The 16,434-nt window shown below is 46.9% G+C and overlaps 1 long non-coding RNA gene across 1 annotated transcript; it reads right to left on the bottom strand.

Moving 5' to 3' along the window:
• Positions 1 to 13,066: 13,066 nt before the first annotated feature.
• Positions 13,067 to 15,175, bottom strand: LOC102901731. The gene is made up of 3 exons (XR_440248.4): positions 14,917 to 15,175; positions 14,645 to 14,782; positions 13,067 to 13,300 (listed from the first exon to the last, which is right to left on the bottom strand). It is a non-coding gene; the product is annotated as an uncharacterized LOC102901731 (long non-coding RNA).
• Positions 15,176 to 16,434: the final 1,259 nt, after the last annotated feature.

Raw genomic sequence — 16,434 nt, 5'->3', positions numbered from 1 at the left:
AACAATAAAGCTAATTTTTGTGGAGGGCGTGCTAATCAGGCAACGGGCGGAACGCCATCTTGTACCATCGTCACCTGAGCCACGGGAGTCAGTGGTGTCACCATTTCCTTTCTGCAGGTGAGGAAGCCAAAGCCTAAAGACAGGAAATCATTTGCTTAAGCTCACAGGGTCCATGAGCTCGGCTGACTCGTGACCGGGCTGCCTGTCCCGGGGAACCCAGGTAGGGGAGCGGGAACAAAGCAGCGGAAATTTCTGGGCTTGGGGTTGCCCAGAAGTAGATGGCCGACCATTTGTGCCAGATCCATAACGGGCCACCAGATAAAGCTTTCTTTTAAAATTTTTTTTTTTCCCAACGTTTATTTATTTTTGGGACAGAGAGAGACAGAGCATGAACGGGGGAGGGGCAGAGAGAGGGGGAGACACAGAATCAGAAACAGGCTCCAGGCTCCGAGCCATCAGCCCAGAGCCTGACGCGGGGCTCGAACTCACGGACCGCGAGATCGTGACCTGGCTGAAGTCGGACGCTTAACCGACTGCGCCACCCAGGCGCCCCTAGATAAAGCTTTCTGAGTGTCACCTCTGGGGATTGTTGGAGTCTGTGTCATTATTTTCACTTTTTTAAAAAAAAAATTTATTTATTTATTTTTTTGGGCATAACACTTATTTGCAGAGAGCCTAAAGCCCTTGGATAGGCATGGTGCTTATTCCCAGAATAAGCATGTCTGTTGGCAGAACTTAGAAGCGTGCGTGTCACAGTCCAGATAGGTGTGCCGAAGGCCAACGTTGAAAAACTAAAAATGAAAAACCCATCGCTCTGGGGTTTCCATTCATTCACTCAGAAATAATCAGAGTGTGAGCAGCTGGGCACAACGTTAACCAGCAGGACACGGAGGTGAACGTTATGGGTTTGGTTCCTCTGTCATGGAGTTTATAGCCCGGGACAGGGGTTGGCCGACTCTAGCTGCGGGCCAACAGCTGCCTGTTGGTGTAAATAAAGTTTTATTGGCACATAGCCACGCTCACCCACTCCCATATTGCCTGTGGCCAACTTTGCACTAAAACAGCAGAGTTGAGTCATTGCAACGGAGGCAGAATGGCCAGCAAAGTCTGAAATATTTACTATCCGGCCCTTTCTGGAAAACGTTTGCCAACCCCTGTCCTAGGATAACATTTATTTTTCAAGCCTGGAAATTTTTCTTTTGGAAGAACACATTTATTTACCCTCATCCTGGTCATCCGTTAAGATTCTTCACTAGCCAGTTTGCTTCCTATGAAGACAAGGGTCATCACTAATGCTGAGAAAAACAGGAAATTATAATAACAAAGGAACCACCAACATTTACTGAGCCACTCGCCCTGCAGGGCCCCTAAGCTCAGCACATGGATTGCATCTACCTGTTCCCATAATAACTCTATGCAGGAAGCATGGGTATTGGCCCCATTTTACAGATGGAGGCTGCTGGTTGAGTAACCTGGCCAAAATTCGGGGATAAAAGGCGCGGTACTGGGATTTAATGAGTCACTGCCAACCGGGCACACACTCTTCCCCACTGCTCTACACTGGAACAGGCGGTGGGGTGTGGGGGTCACGTCCAAGCAGGTGGGAGAGGAGGGAATCCCCCTGGGAAGGGGTCACGCACTGCTGGCCCGGTGTGTGCTGGGCCTATTTTTAGCCCTAACGAAAATCCTCCTGCAAGAGAGGACGAGGCTTGCTCTCTCTCTTGCTTCCTGCGCTCAGACAGACTCTCCCGTTGGAGGGAGACGCAATCTCGGAACCACGCTCCCAGCTTCACTGTAATTAAGCTGCTTCGCAGACGTGGATGTGTCTAATGCCTCTGCTAATGCTGATCCGTGGGGGAGGCTCTGAAACTCGGTGGGGGAAAAAAAAATAGAAGCACTGATTCGTTTTGTCAGAAAGAAGAAACAGCAAGGAGTCCCTGTAGAGTTTATTCCTCCATCACTGTCTTGGGGATTCCCAAGACCCTAACTGCTGTGTTCTTCCGTTTTCTTCTGATAGCCCCTGAATTCCTTCTCCCCAGCCCCAGAATATTGTTGCCTTTCCCACAACAAGGTTTTTTTTTTTTTCTTTTTTTCTAAAATTTGAAGGCCCCTCCTGGGGTTCTTACAGCGTAAGAACAGGACCACAAAAATCCCGCCAGGGTAACTCCCCTGTCTGAGTAGGGGAGGGTACTTTATTGAGTTCAGGAACAGAGGAGAGATGTCTCTATCACTTCTGTATCTTCCCAGGCCTCACAAAGGCCTAACCCCGAGGTTACTCACCCTCCCTTTATGAACGTGGCGTTAGCTGGTGACCGTCTGGGGAGTTCTGGTCACGCTGTGATTGTCCACAAACAATCATGGATCCCATTCACAGGACCTGGTCCAAATGTAGTTTGCCCTGAGAACGTGTGCATTTTTCTGTGTCTCCCATGCACTGGGGTAACTGGGACATGGGTTGTAGCCTTGAGTGATCTAGAAAATAAGAACCACCCCCAACGGAAGCCCTCCGCCGTCTTGGGAGCTGACGTTGCCATAGCCCCGTGGTGCCTACACACGGTCATTTGCCCCCAGTCCCCTTTGCTCCCGAAGGGCCGGTGCTGCAGGTCCCACAATAAGACCCTCACCCCATGAGTCAACTTAGTTATTCCTTGTTTCAGACGGAAGCCTGAGTTCTGTCTTAACCGCAAGTTATAGCCGCAAGTAGAACGAGCCAATGTATAGCGTCTCTAAAATATGCACGGAATTACAGAAAAGTAAAAGGTACCTACTTTTAGGCCTGACAAGCTAGTCACTCCGTAGAATTAGGCACCACAATCTCTACCGCTCTGTAAAATCTTTGGGAGGCCTTGCATTTCATATGCAAGCACTGTCAGCAAAGCCATTCCTAGAACATTTAAATAGACTGTCTCTATAGAATTGGCCAGCCAGCCAGCATTGGAGGAGTTGGGACATAATTGTGTCTTCCATAAAATGAAGTTCTGTTCTAAGGAGGGAATGTGGCCAAGACGCCAGGTACGTCTCTCGTTTTCTTTCTATCTTGGCCACCTCGAGCCAAGACACCTTCCAGGCCACCCGTTCGCTGCTGATGTTTCTGTCTTCCATGAAGTGACTCTCTTCTCTCAGAGCTCACGGGTAACTCTCACGGCCAGGATATAGATTCCATTTTTCTCCAAGATTTTATTTAGGACACACTTGGGGGATCTTGCATAACCTCTCTGGAGAGAAGTTTGCAAAATATAATGATCTTGTCATCTGCTTTACTTTCTTTTTTTTTTTTCTTAGCTCAAAATAATTAAATTAACAGAAAAGATTCAAGCTTTCTCGTTTAAATTTGTGCCAAATTGATTCAAAGTTAACGTATTTTTGAAAGGGTTATCTAATTGAATCTCAAATGGCTCTTGCTAATGCTTCGCCCTAGTTCTGATCCCAGCTACCCTGTCAGTCTTTGAGAAGCTAAGGGGCCAGTTAATAAAGAAGGTGAGGGAAACAACAGGACGGAAAAGGAATTAGAAGATAGATTACATTCATGCCCTTAATGCCGTGTCTTCAACATAACAGTCCCTGAGAAAAAGACATTTGAAAGAAATAGAGGGCCACTCCCAATGATATCTCTTGATCATACTTATCATGAGATGCTGCCATGCACAGTTGTTCACTCTGAGCACTGCACAACTCATAATCTGTGTGTATGGACTCAACAACGGACATTTATTCTGACTCCGGGCTCCCTACCCTCCTCCCTAGCTGTGATCTATTCTCAGTCCTCCTTTAGCCACTCTAGCTATCATCCCAGTCTGGCACAGCCAGCCACCTGGAGGCCCATGCCCACAACAACTCCTCTGCTAGGTTTGCCCCACCCTGAACACAGAAACTTGGACACTCGCTATGCTCCTGGCAAAGTCTAGTGACTTCTCAGGGCAGACCTGGCTCCCAGCCAGGACTCAGCATCTTGGGTCCTCAAGGAATGTCTTGCTTATGCTTTTATTTCCGGTTGTGTCCCTATCCCCAGACCCTAGGCTTTGCTGTCAGTCCCACTTTGTCCCAGGAATGTCTGTGGAAACAGGGGAAGGGTTTCCAGAATTTTCCTCTATGTAGAAGATGGAGGTACAGAAAAGAGGAAAGAAGAAGGGAATACTAAAGTTGTCTCCAAAAGACCCAAACCTGGGCCCATTCTGGCCCGCCCCGTCTGATACTGGTCTGACCTTCATATAGTTTTCATTATGGAAACTGCAGTGCCTGTCTTTTGTCTTTATATAAAAGTGCTTTGAAATGGTCCTTTCATTAAAATCCACTTGCCAATAGAGAGATATCAATGTATTTGATTCAGCTACAAATATTCTTTGGCCACCTCTAGAAGTCTCGCTTTGTCCTGTGGAGCTGTTCACCACAACAGCCTTTTCTGGTCCTTTCCTCCCTCCCTCCCTTTCTCTCTCTCTCTCTCTCCCCTTTCTTCCTTCCTTCGTCCTTCTTCCCTCCCTCCTTCCCTCTCTTTTTCTTTCTTCCTCCCTCCCTCTCTCCCTCTTCTTTCTTTCTTTCTTTCTTTCTTTCTTTCTTTCTTTCTTTCTTCTTTCTCTCTCCTCTTTTTTCAAGGACCAGGGATCTTTTCTCTAGAGCTGAAAGGTGCTTCAAGAACTCATCCAATTTGGCACCTTGCATCGAGGTCAATAAGATAGTGTTATCCCAATTTTATAGAAGAGATAACAAGCCCAGGGAGAAAAGGAAACTGGCTTCACTTCCACGAATTCAAAGAAGCCATAAGCTACTGTTCTTAACCGTGGCTGGGAATGAGCATCACCTGGGGATGAAGCTTCCAGAGCAATTAGAATCTCTAAGGATTGTGCTTCTTGAAACTAACCTGCTCGGAATTCATTTCAGAAGCTTCTGGAGTCTGGGTGAAAATACAGATGGCTGGGCCTCCCCTGATCAGGAGGTCTGGGTGGATCAGAGAATGTGCGCCTGTAACCCGTTTCCAGGGAAGCTGATACTGAGGCTGAGAGTGTGGGCCCCCCGCCGTGGGAACCATCGGTGGTGGCGAATGCCTTTACTGGTGAGTTAGCAAGAGATTCTGGCTCGGAGGTGAGTCGGTGATCCTTGGCCCCCTTCAAAATGCTCCAGAAGTCTCTGGTCGGTGACCCAGGAGCTCTGGCCCGCGGGGAGAGCTTCATGTTCCCCACAGCTGACCAACAGGAAGGGTGCTGGACTAGAGGACCCTCTGTCTCCTTCAGCAACTTCTCAGTCTTTGGCCTCAACACCGCCCTTCATCTCGTGCCCTTTTCCCCAGGGCTCTGCCATACTCCTGGTGGCTGGACATCCAAGGACCCTCCCGCACACCCTTGGGCTGTGTGCTGTGCTGCCCACCCCTAACTGGTGCCTCCCTTCACATCCCGTGGCTGGGTGGCCCTGCAGAGGGCGTGCCCATCTCCCAGCCCTGTCCTAGCCTTCCCAACCCTGTGTTATTTGTTGACAATATTCACCGGCCGGTGGCTAGGTCTTTTTGGGTCCTGTGTGCTTTCCTTATGGGGGCTAATCTAATCTTGATCATTTCTGCTTCAAACATCCAGATTCCCTATGGGGAATCACTAACCAGAGTTCATATTTGGGTCTGAGAGGTATCTCTCTTCCAGTCCGTTTGCTGAACAGAGCTGATGAGCTTACTTAATTCATTCACCCATTTGCCGAACATTTGAGTGCCTAGTGTGACTGGCACTATCCTACATTTAAAGATAAGGAGAGAGGGGCGCCTGGGTGGCTCAATCGGTTGATTGACCGACTTCGGCTCAGGTCACGATCTCCCGGTTTGTGAGTTCGAGCCCCGTGTCAGGCTCTCTGCTGACAGCTCAGAGCCTGGAGCCGGCTTCGGATTCTGTGTCTCCCTCTCTCTCTCTGCCCCTCCCCCGCTCACACTCTGCCTCTCTCTCTCTCTGTCAAAAACAAATAAACATTAAAGATAAGGAGAGAAATAAGACACATTTCCTTCCCCCCAGGAGCAGTAGTGGAGATAGGCTTGCACCACAAACTCCAGTTCACCATGACCGGGCCAAAATAGAACCGTGTGTCAGATATGACGGTGTGATATGGGGCTGGAGGGTGCAATTCAACTCTCGGCCCTGGCTGAGGTTGTCGAGCCCTTCCTTTCCCCTGGACTTGACCTTGCAGGTTTCTTATCATTACTGTTTGGCGATACAAGATTGATTTCTAAAAGCAGGGACGATAGCCCAGGCAAAAGGACAGAGAATCGTTCCCTGGCAGCAGTGTTCTCTGCGGGGATCATGGAAAATTTGCAAGTCAGAAGGGTTTCAAGTGGAATTTAAAGGGTTAAGAGGGGAAGGGGTTCCAGATAGAAGTGTGAGATGGGAGGAGGGACCTCAGGGTCAGGGGCACAGCCACAGAGTGGGGTTTGGGAGTAGGAGAAGGAGGGCTCACCGCGGAATGGGGGGGAAGGGTTCTCTTAAGTAAGGGAAGAGCTTAGAAGCTGGAACTGCCCTTCCTTTGCCGGGGTCTGTCCCCACCATGTGGTCTCACCCCTCTAGGCTACTCTGCTCGCATGTTCCACGGTGGCTTGCATGAGAAAACAGAGACCGCAGCTGGCCCCCAGCCGAGGAGGTAACTCTTGGGGTGGCCCCAGCACCTAAAACCGCCTTGAGGCTGTTGAAGGTGATGTCAGAAACCAAGAAAATCCAGCCCTCTGAAAGGACACCCTGGGAAGTGTTGCCAAGGACCCAGGAGCGGCTGACCTGAGAGATGGGTGTGGAAAAGCCACCGCGGGTCTGTCACCAGGTGGTGACAAATTTTTGAGATGCGTGCAGAAGAAGACGGAAAGATGAGGATCCTTCCATTACTTTCAACAATTTGCTGGTCTTTTCTGGTGCAACAATTTGCTGGTGCTTCATTCTCTGCTGTGGATACGATTAAGTGGGATTCTTTGTAAATAGAATCCTTTGAACACTCTGTTTAGGGGAGTTGCTATTTGAAGGCAAAAGATAGCCAATCTTATCTAAAGGAGGAATTCTCCTGTGAAATGAATAATCACATCCTATTTTACCTGTTTCTAAGGATTAAATTAAAAAAAGGTTTTTTGGGGGGCGCTTGAGTGGCTCAGTCGGTTAAGCATCCAACTTTGGCTCAGGTCATGATCCCCCAGTTCGTGAGTTCAAGCCCCGTGTCGGGCTCTGTGCTGACAGCTCTGAGCCTGAAGCCTGCTTGGGATTCTGTGTCTCCCTCTTTCTCTGCCCCACCCCTGCTCACCCACCAGCTCCCCAATTTTTTATTTTTTAAAAATATTTTTAATGTTTATTTATTTTTGAGAGAGAGAAAGAGAGAAACAGAGTGTGAGCAGGGGAGGGGCAGAGAGAGAGAGGCAGACAGAATCCGAAGCAGGCTCCAGGCTCTGAGCCATCAGCACAGAGCCTGACGAGGGACTCAAACTCACAAACCGTGAGATCATGACCTGAGCTGAAGTTGGATGCTCAACTAACTGAGTGCCCCAATTTTTAAAAAAAATTTAAATCCAAGTTAGTTAACATACAGTGTAAGAATGATTTCAGGAATGGAATTTAGTAATTCATCACTTACATATAACACCCAGTGCTCATCCCAACAAGCATCCTCCTTAATGCCCATCAGCCATTTAGCCCATCCCCCCACCCAAAACCCCTCCAGCAACCCTCAGTTTGGTCTCTGTATGTAAGAGTCTCTTATGGTTTCTCTCCCTCTCTGTTTTTCTATTCTTTTTGCTTCCCTTCCCTTATGTTAATCTGTTTTGTATCTTCAGTTCGACATGAGTGAAGTTATGTGGTATTTGTCTTTCTCTGGCTGACTTATTTTGCTTAGCGTAATACACTCTAGTTCCATCCACGTTGTTGCAAATGGCACGATTTCATTCTTTTTGATAGCCAAGTAATATTTCCAAGTCTGTCTATCTATCTATCTATCTATCTATCTATCTATCTATCAATACCACATCTTCTTTATCCATTCATCTGTCGATGGACATTTGGGCTCTTTCCATACTTTGGTTACTGTTGATAGCGCTGCTATAAACATGGGGGTGCATGTGCCCCTTTGAATCACCATTTTTGTATCCTTTGGATAAATTCCTAGGAGTGCAATTGCTGGGTCATAGGGTAGTTCTATGTTAATTTCTTGAGGAACCTCCACACTGTTTCCCAAATCCTAAGCCTAAATGTGTTTTATCTATTCCCAGCTCTACCGTGAAAGAGGTTCGGAGAAAAGCAATAGCCCTTCGTACTGGAAAAACAATTTAAGAGAAAAAATGGAAAGACTTGGGACTCTCAGGGTGGGGAAGAGAGAATACTAGAGAGAAAGATGAACAGTAGCTTAAAATATGACCAATGCAGTGCTGTCCAAGAGAAATATATGCGAGCTGCCTAAGTCATGTTGAGTTTCCTCATCACCATATTACACAAAGTAAAAAAAAAAAAAAAAAGGTAAAAATAATTTTAATGATGTATTTTCTTTAACTCAATGTATCTGAAATATTATTTCAATATGTAATCCATATGAATTTATTTTAATCAGATATTTTAAATTCTTCACACCAAGTCTTAAGAAGGTGGTGTGTTTATTTTATAATCAGGCATTTCAGCTTGGACAAGCCCCATTTCCCGGCTCCAGTGGTCACTGGACTACGTGGCTAAGTGACTACATGACGGACAGTTCATGTCTAGGGTGATGAGTGGCCCGGATGGCTGTTCTGAGTATCCTTGAGGAGGAAACCCCATGGAGTTTAAGTTGGGCAGATGAAACTGGCGATAAAAATATGGAGGCCTGGGTGCCACCATCTTGGAAATTCTGGCTTAACTGGTCTGGCTGGGGCCAGGGCATTACTAGTTTTTAAAAGTTCCCCTAGCAATTCTAATGCGTGGTCAGGACTGAGACCCACTGGGGTAGGGGAAGAATTTCCACCACATGAGAACACTTACACAGGTGATGTTTTTTTGACATTAATTTATTTTTGAGAGACAGAGAGAGACAGTGAATGAGCAAGGAATGAACAGGGGAGGGTCAGAGAGAGGGAGACACAGAATCTGAAGCAGGCTCCAGGCTGAGTTGTCAGCACACAGGCCGATGCAGGGCTCAAACCCATGAGCGTGGGTTCATGACCCGAGCCGAAGTTGGACAACCGACGAAACCACCCAGGTGCCCTGGCACTTACACATTCAAATGAAAGCTGCAGTAGGGAGGGAATTTTCACCATCTCTTGTGTCCAAATTTAAGAACCAGAAGGAAACTGTAAGATTACCATGGAGTCTACCTCTTGTTGGACAAATGATGGAAGGCCAGCCTTGGGTGTCCCCGTTTGGTGCTTATTGATGATTTTGTTTGCTTGCCTGCTTATTTGTTTACATCCGCAACACCTCCCTCCCCCTTTTTCTTTTTCAGCCTGCGGGAGATTTTCAAGCCCCTTTCTGTTTGAGTCGAACCCGGAGGTAAGTGTTGATGGTTCTCAAAGCCCCACCCACTTCTGAGTGGCTACAGGTTGTCTTCTCATACGTGGCATCCAGGTACCTCAACATTGGACGCTGCCACTGGGCACACAGGTTGAGGGACTGGGGTCTCTGCGGGGTTCCCATCCATATCTCTGCTCATGGGAGGAACTCTCTCCATTCCCTTTGCCATCCTCCTCTCCATTTCAGCGAGGCAGAGGAGGGTCTGGACCTGTGGGTGTGATTTAGGACCCACATCTGCAGGGCTGTTGTCATTTTCCAAGTTCCTGCTCACATAATGGGCAATTTCTGCCAGCAAGTTAAATATTTAGAAATCAGGGACATACTCTATTGCCAAAGAAGCATGGTTTTAACGAAGGTCCTATGTGGGGTCTCATGTGTTGGACAAAACCCTGGGTAGAGTTGATGCATCAGTGTTATTTATCGTGTGGAGAGACTTCGGTGCAGAGAACCCCGCCATCCACCCGCCCCCCGGTCCCCCCAGAGGGTGACAGGCTCTGCGCTGAAAACCAACTTTGTCAGGAGCTCAGATAACAGCTTCCTCACTCAGGGTACCTAGACTCCTTCAATTCCTCCTTTATACGACAGTAAATCGCTGTCTTGCTCGCTCTTATTTCTAAAAGTGGGTCAGTCTTCAGTGCTCGCCTTTCAGTTTCTGGGAAATGTCTACTGTCTTCTATCCTCTTGCTTAGCAGCTCAGGCCAAAGAGAATGAAAGAGACAGAGCCTCGCCACTGAGGTCATCAAAAGAGTAAGCTGGGATTTTTGTCCTTTGCTCCTTGAGGCTTTGAAACGGATTTGTATGGACCAGGTTTGTACCAGAAAGGTGTAGGCATAGCTTGTTATTTAGCTTATCGGTCGCCGGTTCTAATAGGCCATAAACGCAGATCCTTACGAATCTTCCCCATATTCCTTTAAAAACCCCAAGCCCGTGATGATGGCCGGTCTGGACCCCTCTCTGAGGATCCCGGGGGAGCTTCACCGGCGATGAATGCGGGAACCCCGGAACAGAACAAATTGGTCTCATAAGCAACAAGTGGCTGCCTTTCTGAATACAGCTGCTTTCTTCATTAGAAAACTAAAAATAGCCCCAACCATCGCAGGCTGGTTTCACTTTAAGCCTTCTGCCACATCCACTCGCCTGCTTCATTCAGGGCTTCTGCGTGGCTATGACACCGCGATACTATTTCAGACGAAAAGTGCATTGAAGAAACGTTGCCTTTCCCTCCCCCACGTTCACTCCAGATGTCCTCGACTGTCCACGCTCTTTCATATTAGGGGGGAACTCACGGGAATCTTCCGGCATCCCTGCCACCCCCATCTGCCTCACCCGTTTTTGGAAAAATAAACACCATCCACACCGAGAGCAAGAAATTACCGTTATTAGGATTTTTTTTTTTCTTCTGCAGTGAAATGTTCATTACATGCGTGATGTTCTATGGATAGCTCATGGAATCTTGACTACAACTACCCTTTCCAGCTCAGATTCAGTTTGTGGAGACATTTTTTTTTTTTTTTCCTTCTGGAGCTGGCTGACTGTGACCACTGGCAAAGCCAGTTTCCTTTGCAGCTTTAAAAAGTGATCCGGAAACACAATGTGGAGGCAGCCTATGTGAGCAGGTCAGTCTGGGGGAAGCTGGGAGAACAGACACTTAGCCCCTGCCCTTCTCTTTCTTGCCTCCCAGAGGAAATTGGATTTGCATTGTGCCCGAGGGTGGTGCCATGATTATGGTAAGGTGGGGGTTCCTCGTGTGGCTTGGAGCAGCCTGGCTGTTATGTTCCCCCCTCTCTGCACTCAAGGTATTGAGAGAATGGAGCATAAAATGCAAAAAAATTAGGGGAAGAACAAAAGACATCAGCCCGCTGCTTAATAGTATCCATTTACAAAAGGCACACTCGACAAAACAGACACAGGGACCCATGACGGGAATCCTTTAGACTCGAAATACGGAAAACAAGCCTCAACCTTCAATTGGACCACACTGTATGCACATTTGATGTATACACAAAAGTAGGGTTTTAATGGCTTTAATAGAACTGAAAATCCTAAAGATGAGAGTTAATGTTGCTATGGAAACTTTTACATGTCTTGACTGCAGAACTCCTAGTTTAAATTTGCAAACTTAGTATCACATTAGCTTTTTTCACATTGGATTTCTGGTTGGTCTTTTAAGAAGATAAAAGGAGAAAAACTACATGTCATACTAATACTTCTTGTTATACTCACAGCCAGAGGAGAGGTGGCTTATGATCATTTGACACATTTTTTTTTTCTTTTTTGTCTGCACAGGAAACATCCTCAAAAGAGCTTACATAAGGGCTATGTGGGGTGAAGATTTTATAGTGAGGCATGACGAATTCAGTTCCAAATTTTTCAAAATTCGAATGAGTTCCTTTTTTCGTAGAATTAAGGGTTCAAAGGATGGACCGACATAAATCAGGGGGTTCATAGTTTAAAAATCCCCAGAGTTACAGAGCTCAAAGTCCTACAAAGAGCAGAGGAAGTTCTGGAACACGACACTCAAAGGCACGGTGATGCCTGAAGCCGGTGTTCATTCTCAGCCACCACGCACGGCACTCGGAAATTGGACCCCACGTGAGTAAGAGCAACGTGAAAAGAGTGCCCGTTGAAGAATTGTGGAGTGATGACTCAGAAAGCTTGAGTATCCCTTGCCTGCCCTCTCTCCTCATCTCTTCCCTCACTGTCAGCCCCCTCACCTCAGCCATGGGGGCTCGTCCGTAGGTTTGGCCAACTGGAAGGCTCGTAAGCTTTAGAGTCAGGCAGAACTGTATATAAAGGTGGTCCCACCGTGGGGCAGATCATTTAACAACTCTGAGCTTCAGTGTCCTCACCAAATGGAAGTGATAAATGCTCACACCACATGGATGCCAGAAATGATTGGGGTAGCATTTGCAAAATACTCAGTACTTTCCCTGGAGCCCAGCAAGTCCTCAACGAATTCGCTTTCCTCCCGTTGAAATGTGCCCATCCTTGGCACCTTCGCGGCCGTGAAGGGGCAAGCTCGACCCAGGTTGCATCCACTGAGGTCGTGTGGAGGGGACACAAATTCCCTCCTCTTGTCTCATCCCACTAGTACATATGTGGATTGCTTTTACCTAAGTTGCACAGATAATCTGTTTATGAAATTCATTCGCTTGTGCTGTGATGGCCTTGTCTTGTTCCCTACTGTATACTCAGGGTCTAGCATAATAAATACTTGTCAGAGGCAAGGGCGAGATGTGGGGCATGGGGCACATACACTTAGGGGGAGGCTCTATTTTAAAAAGTTAAAAATATATAAATGTAGAATCAGGTTCAGGGCTTAGGAAGGGGCCCGTGCAAGTGTGGCACCTAAAGCTAAAGCTGAGAAGGCTTCACGGAAAATTTACCTTTGTCCAAAGAGGTGAACGTGGTCCTGAGCACTCATGAATGAGCGCCTGCCTTTTTGTGACCTTATACTGTGTCGTTGCCTTGCTTTGGTCCTATGACAATTTGGTTTAGGTCTGTTACTTGAGGGGCAGGCTAATGATGGAAAGTCATTATACCCACAAGGTACGTATGTTGAGGTGGTGTGGATGAACAGACATGAGGCCAGAGTCTCATAAAAAAATTTAGAATCTGGCTTTTATCAGTAACCTATGTATTCGTCTGCTTGGGTTACCATAACAAAATACCACAGACTGGCTGGCTCAAACAACAGAAAAGTATTTCTCATAGTTCTGAAGGCTGGGAAGTCCAAGATCAAGGCACTGGCTAACTTGGTTTCTGGTGAGAGCCCTCTTCCTGGCGTTTAGATGGTCCCCTTTTCACTGTGTCTTCATATGTCTTTTCTTCTGTGAATTCTCAGAGAGAGAGAGAGAGAGAGAGAGGAGAGAAGAAAGGAGAGAGAGGAAGAGAGAGAGAGAGATAGAATTCTTTTTTTTCTAGAAGGCCATCAGCCCTACTGGGGTAGAGCTCCACCCATATGATCTCATTTAACTTTAATTACCTCCTAAAAATGTTACTCCCAAATACAATCCTATTGGGGGTTAGGGCTTCACTTAGGAATTTGGTAGGGTACACAAGTTAGCCCATGGCACTTGTGAGGCCTGCTTCTGGCTTCACCTTAGCTCTCATTTGAGAACTCACCTCTCTGGGCTCTAATAGACTCATCAGATATGGGGATAATATCAGAGCAAGGTGGGGGAGAATAATTATCTCTAGGAGATAGAACCAAAATGGCACCTTGCCTAGAACAACAATCCCAACGGGCATGTTGAGACCGTGTAAGATTTTGAAAGGAGATACCAGGCTGGTCACAGAGATACAATTTCCTTGGTTCCTGATGAAACTTTGGTTCTTTCCCTTCCTGCTCATTGTCTTTCTTTTTCCTTCCTTCCTGCCTTCCTGCCTTCCTTCCTTCCTGTTTTCCTTTTCTTCCCTTCTCCTTCCATTTTCAATATTATAGTCAGACACGGTGGTTCTTGGCATTTTTAGCGATGGTTATCTGCTTTTGATTTCCCCAAAATGAAAGAGTTGACTTAGGACGAGCAAGGGGCAGGAGAACAGAGAGGGCAGAATAGATGGGGGAGGGAGGAGGTGCAAGGTCGGGTGATGCGAGTGCAAGACAAGACAAACAAGGGTGTCATGGCATGGGGGTGTGAGGCTGGAGGGGTGGGCGCCAGCAGAGAGCGAGAAATTTCCCAAGTGATAACTCTGGGTCTCAAGTTTCTCATTAGTTAAAAAAAAAAAAAGCTAGAGTAGAAAAAGTAGAAAATCCCCGCGGTGCCCTCGATCTCCAATATACCTTTCTACCTTCCCTTTCCGGGGGAGTGGAATTGATAAGCAAAACCCTTTGTGTGCCTTATGGCGAAAATCATTATGCAAATTCAAAGCATTGCTCAAATTAATTCTAATGAGGTTCAAGGGGAAAGACAAGTAGCAACCAAAACTCTTTAATAAAGTGTTCTAAAAAGAAAAAAAGAATTATCGCCCACTTCTGCACTTCCTGCTTTTGGCAGGGACTAGAAGTGGAAATCTGAAGGCACTGTGAGACAGTCTGTTCTCGTGGTATTTCTAGCTGAGAACAGGAAGGAGGGGAAATCTCATATGAGTGAGAGAGCCTGTTTTTCAGTGATGAGCAGGCCAAAGAAGTTTCACTGGGCAATCAAGCTTGACAGCACCTCTGAGAGTTTTACCTTTATTTGGTCAACGTCACACACTTTGTCCGCAGCCAGTCTCCCCGAGGCTCCGCCGTAGGTGCTGGAGGCCCAGGCGGAAGCAATGCGGCCCCTGCCCTTCTGGAGTGTACAACCCGAGCTGGAAGGATGAGGCATCTGGAAATGAAAAATTATTACAATGCTAAGCAGCGCGTGCCCCGTGCTGACTTGGCCATGCAGACACTGCTAAGAAGGAGCCTTCCGCACGCTTCCCCAAATCCTTCATTAGCTTGCCTTGCTCTCTGCCTTACCATTGGGCTCTTCTGGCTCGTCACCGGAGTGTTCTGCACCTTTAAGGCAAAACATGTTTCTCAATTCCTTAAGCTCTCTGGCCCGTCTCGAGTCACAACAGACTGTCCTGTGTGTGATCCCAGTGAGTCACTGAAGCTGAATCACGTTAACAATAAGCGTGTAATGATTGATGCATATTGATTGGCTGGGTGGGCTGGAACCAGAAAGGTCCCGTCTGGACTAGTTGCTTTGTCCCTAATTACCTGCCATGTGCACCGGCGTCTAAACTTGCCGCAGACATTCCAGGGAACGCCCTTGGTCACTGTGACTCCAGTTGGATCTCATAAATCTCCTAATGGCATCTTTACAACCAGGGCCGGTCAAGGGCTCAGGTAGAGTGATGGGCACCCCCTCCCTCTCCCCACCCCTGCGGAGAACACAGAACCCCTGGTGGGAGAGCATCTCTCTCACTCACTGAGGGGGACTGTTCCTGGAAAAAGATGAAAAAGATGTGATTTCTCTTTGAAATAATGCACTGATGAGGATTATGTTGTGAACAAGGGACTAATCCTCAGTGTTTTATTGAAATGGCCCCCAATACCATGTTGAATCAACTATTTATGTAAACCTGGGTGATATGCCTTTCCAGTGAATAGGAAAATGCTTACAAAAGTGTGTGTAAATTAGACAGATACCGGGGGAGCCTATCGCACTGTGTTTGCTATGACGTTTTAACCTAAGTGGCTGCTTCGTGCCCCGGGAAGGAGGATGTCTCCATGTTCCATGGTGCCATGGACTTCAGGATTTCTCCTGGTTAATTGTGTCTGCATCTCTGAGAAAACCTACGATCGTTTTATGCGTTTTTATTTATTTCCTCTTGGGACCATGAAAATGAATGAGACGCAAACTCAGCCATCGGAAGACCAAACAGTCTAGCGAGTAAGGTGAACAGACATCCCAACAACACAAAGTGGGCAAAGAGGGCATTGGGTGGGGAACTTCGCAGAATGGGAGTCCAGTGTAGAATGTGATCATCTTCAACGTCCAGACTGAAATACTGGAATCAGAGAATCCTTTTTTATTTATTAAAAATTTTTTTTAAATGTTTATTTATTTTTGAGAGAGAGAGAGAGGGAGAGAGAGAGGGAGGGAAGGCAGAGAGAGACAGAGACACAGAATCTGAACTGGCTCCAAGTTCCAAGCTGTCTGCACCGATCGCGACGTGGGGCTCGAACCCACAGAGCACGAGGTCGTGACCTGAGCTGAAGCTGGACACTTAATCGACTGAGCCACCCAGGCGTCCCAGGGAATCCTTTTTTAAAATATTTTTTTTTGATCACAAGTTCATTGTAGGCAATCTATAAACTAGAGAAAGGCCCAAACATGGAAGTAAAAATTCCTCTAACATTGCCCAGCGATAACCACTGTCAAATGTTGCTACTCAGGTCATTCTACTCAGTTTTCTATGCATACCTAGGAATGTGAAAATGACAGTAGGATCACATTGTAGACTGTTTTACAAACTGTTCGTGTAACAA

Source organism: Felis catus, chromosome B2, assembly GCF_018350175.1.
Source record: "Felis catus isolate Fca126 chromosome B2, F.catus_Fca126_mat1.0, whole genome shotgun sequence".
Classification (NCBI taxonomy): domain Eukaryota; kingdom Metazoa; phylum Chordata; class Mammalia; order Carnivora; family Felidae; genus Felis; species Felis catus.
This window is presented reverse-complemented; position numbering and strand designations above follow the sequence as displayed.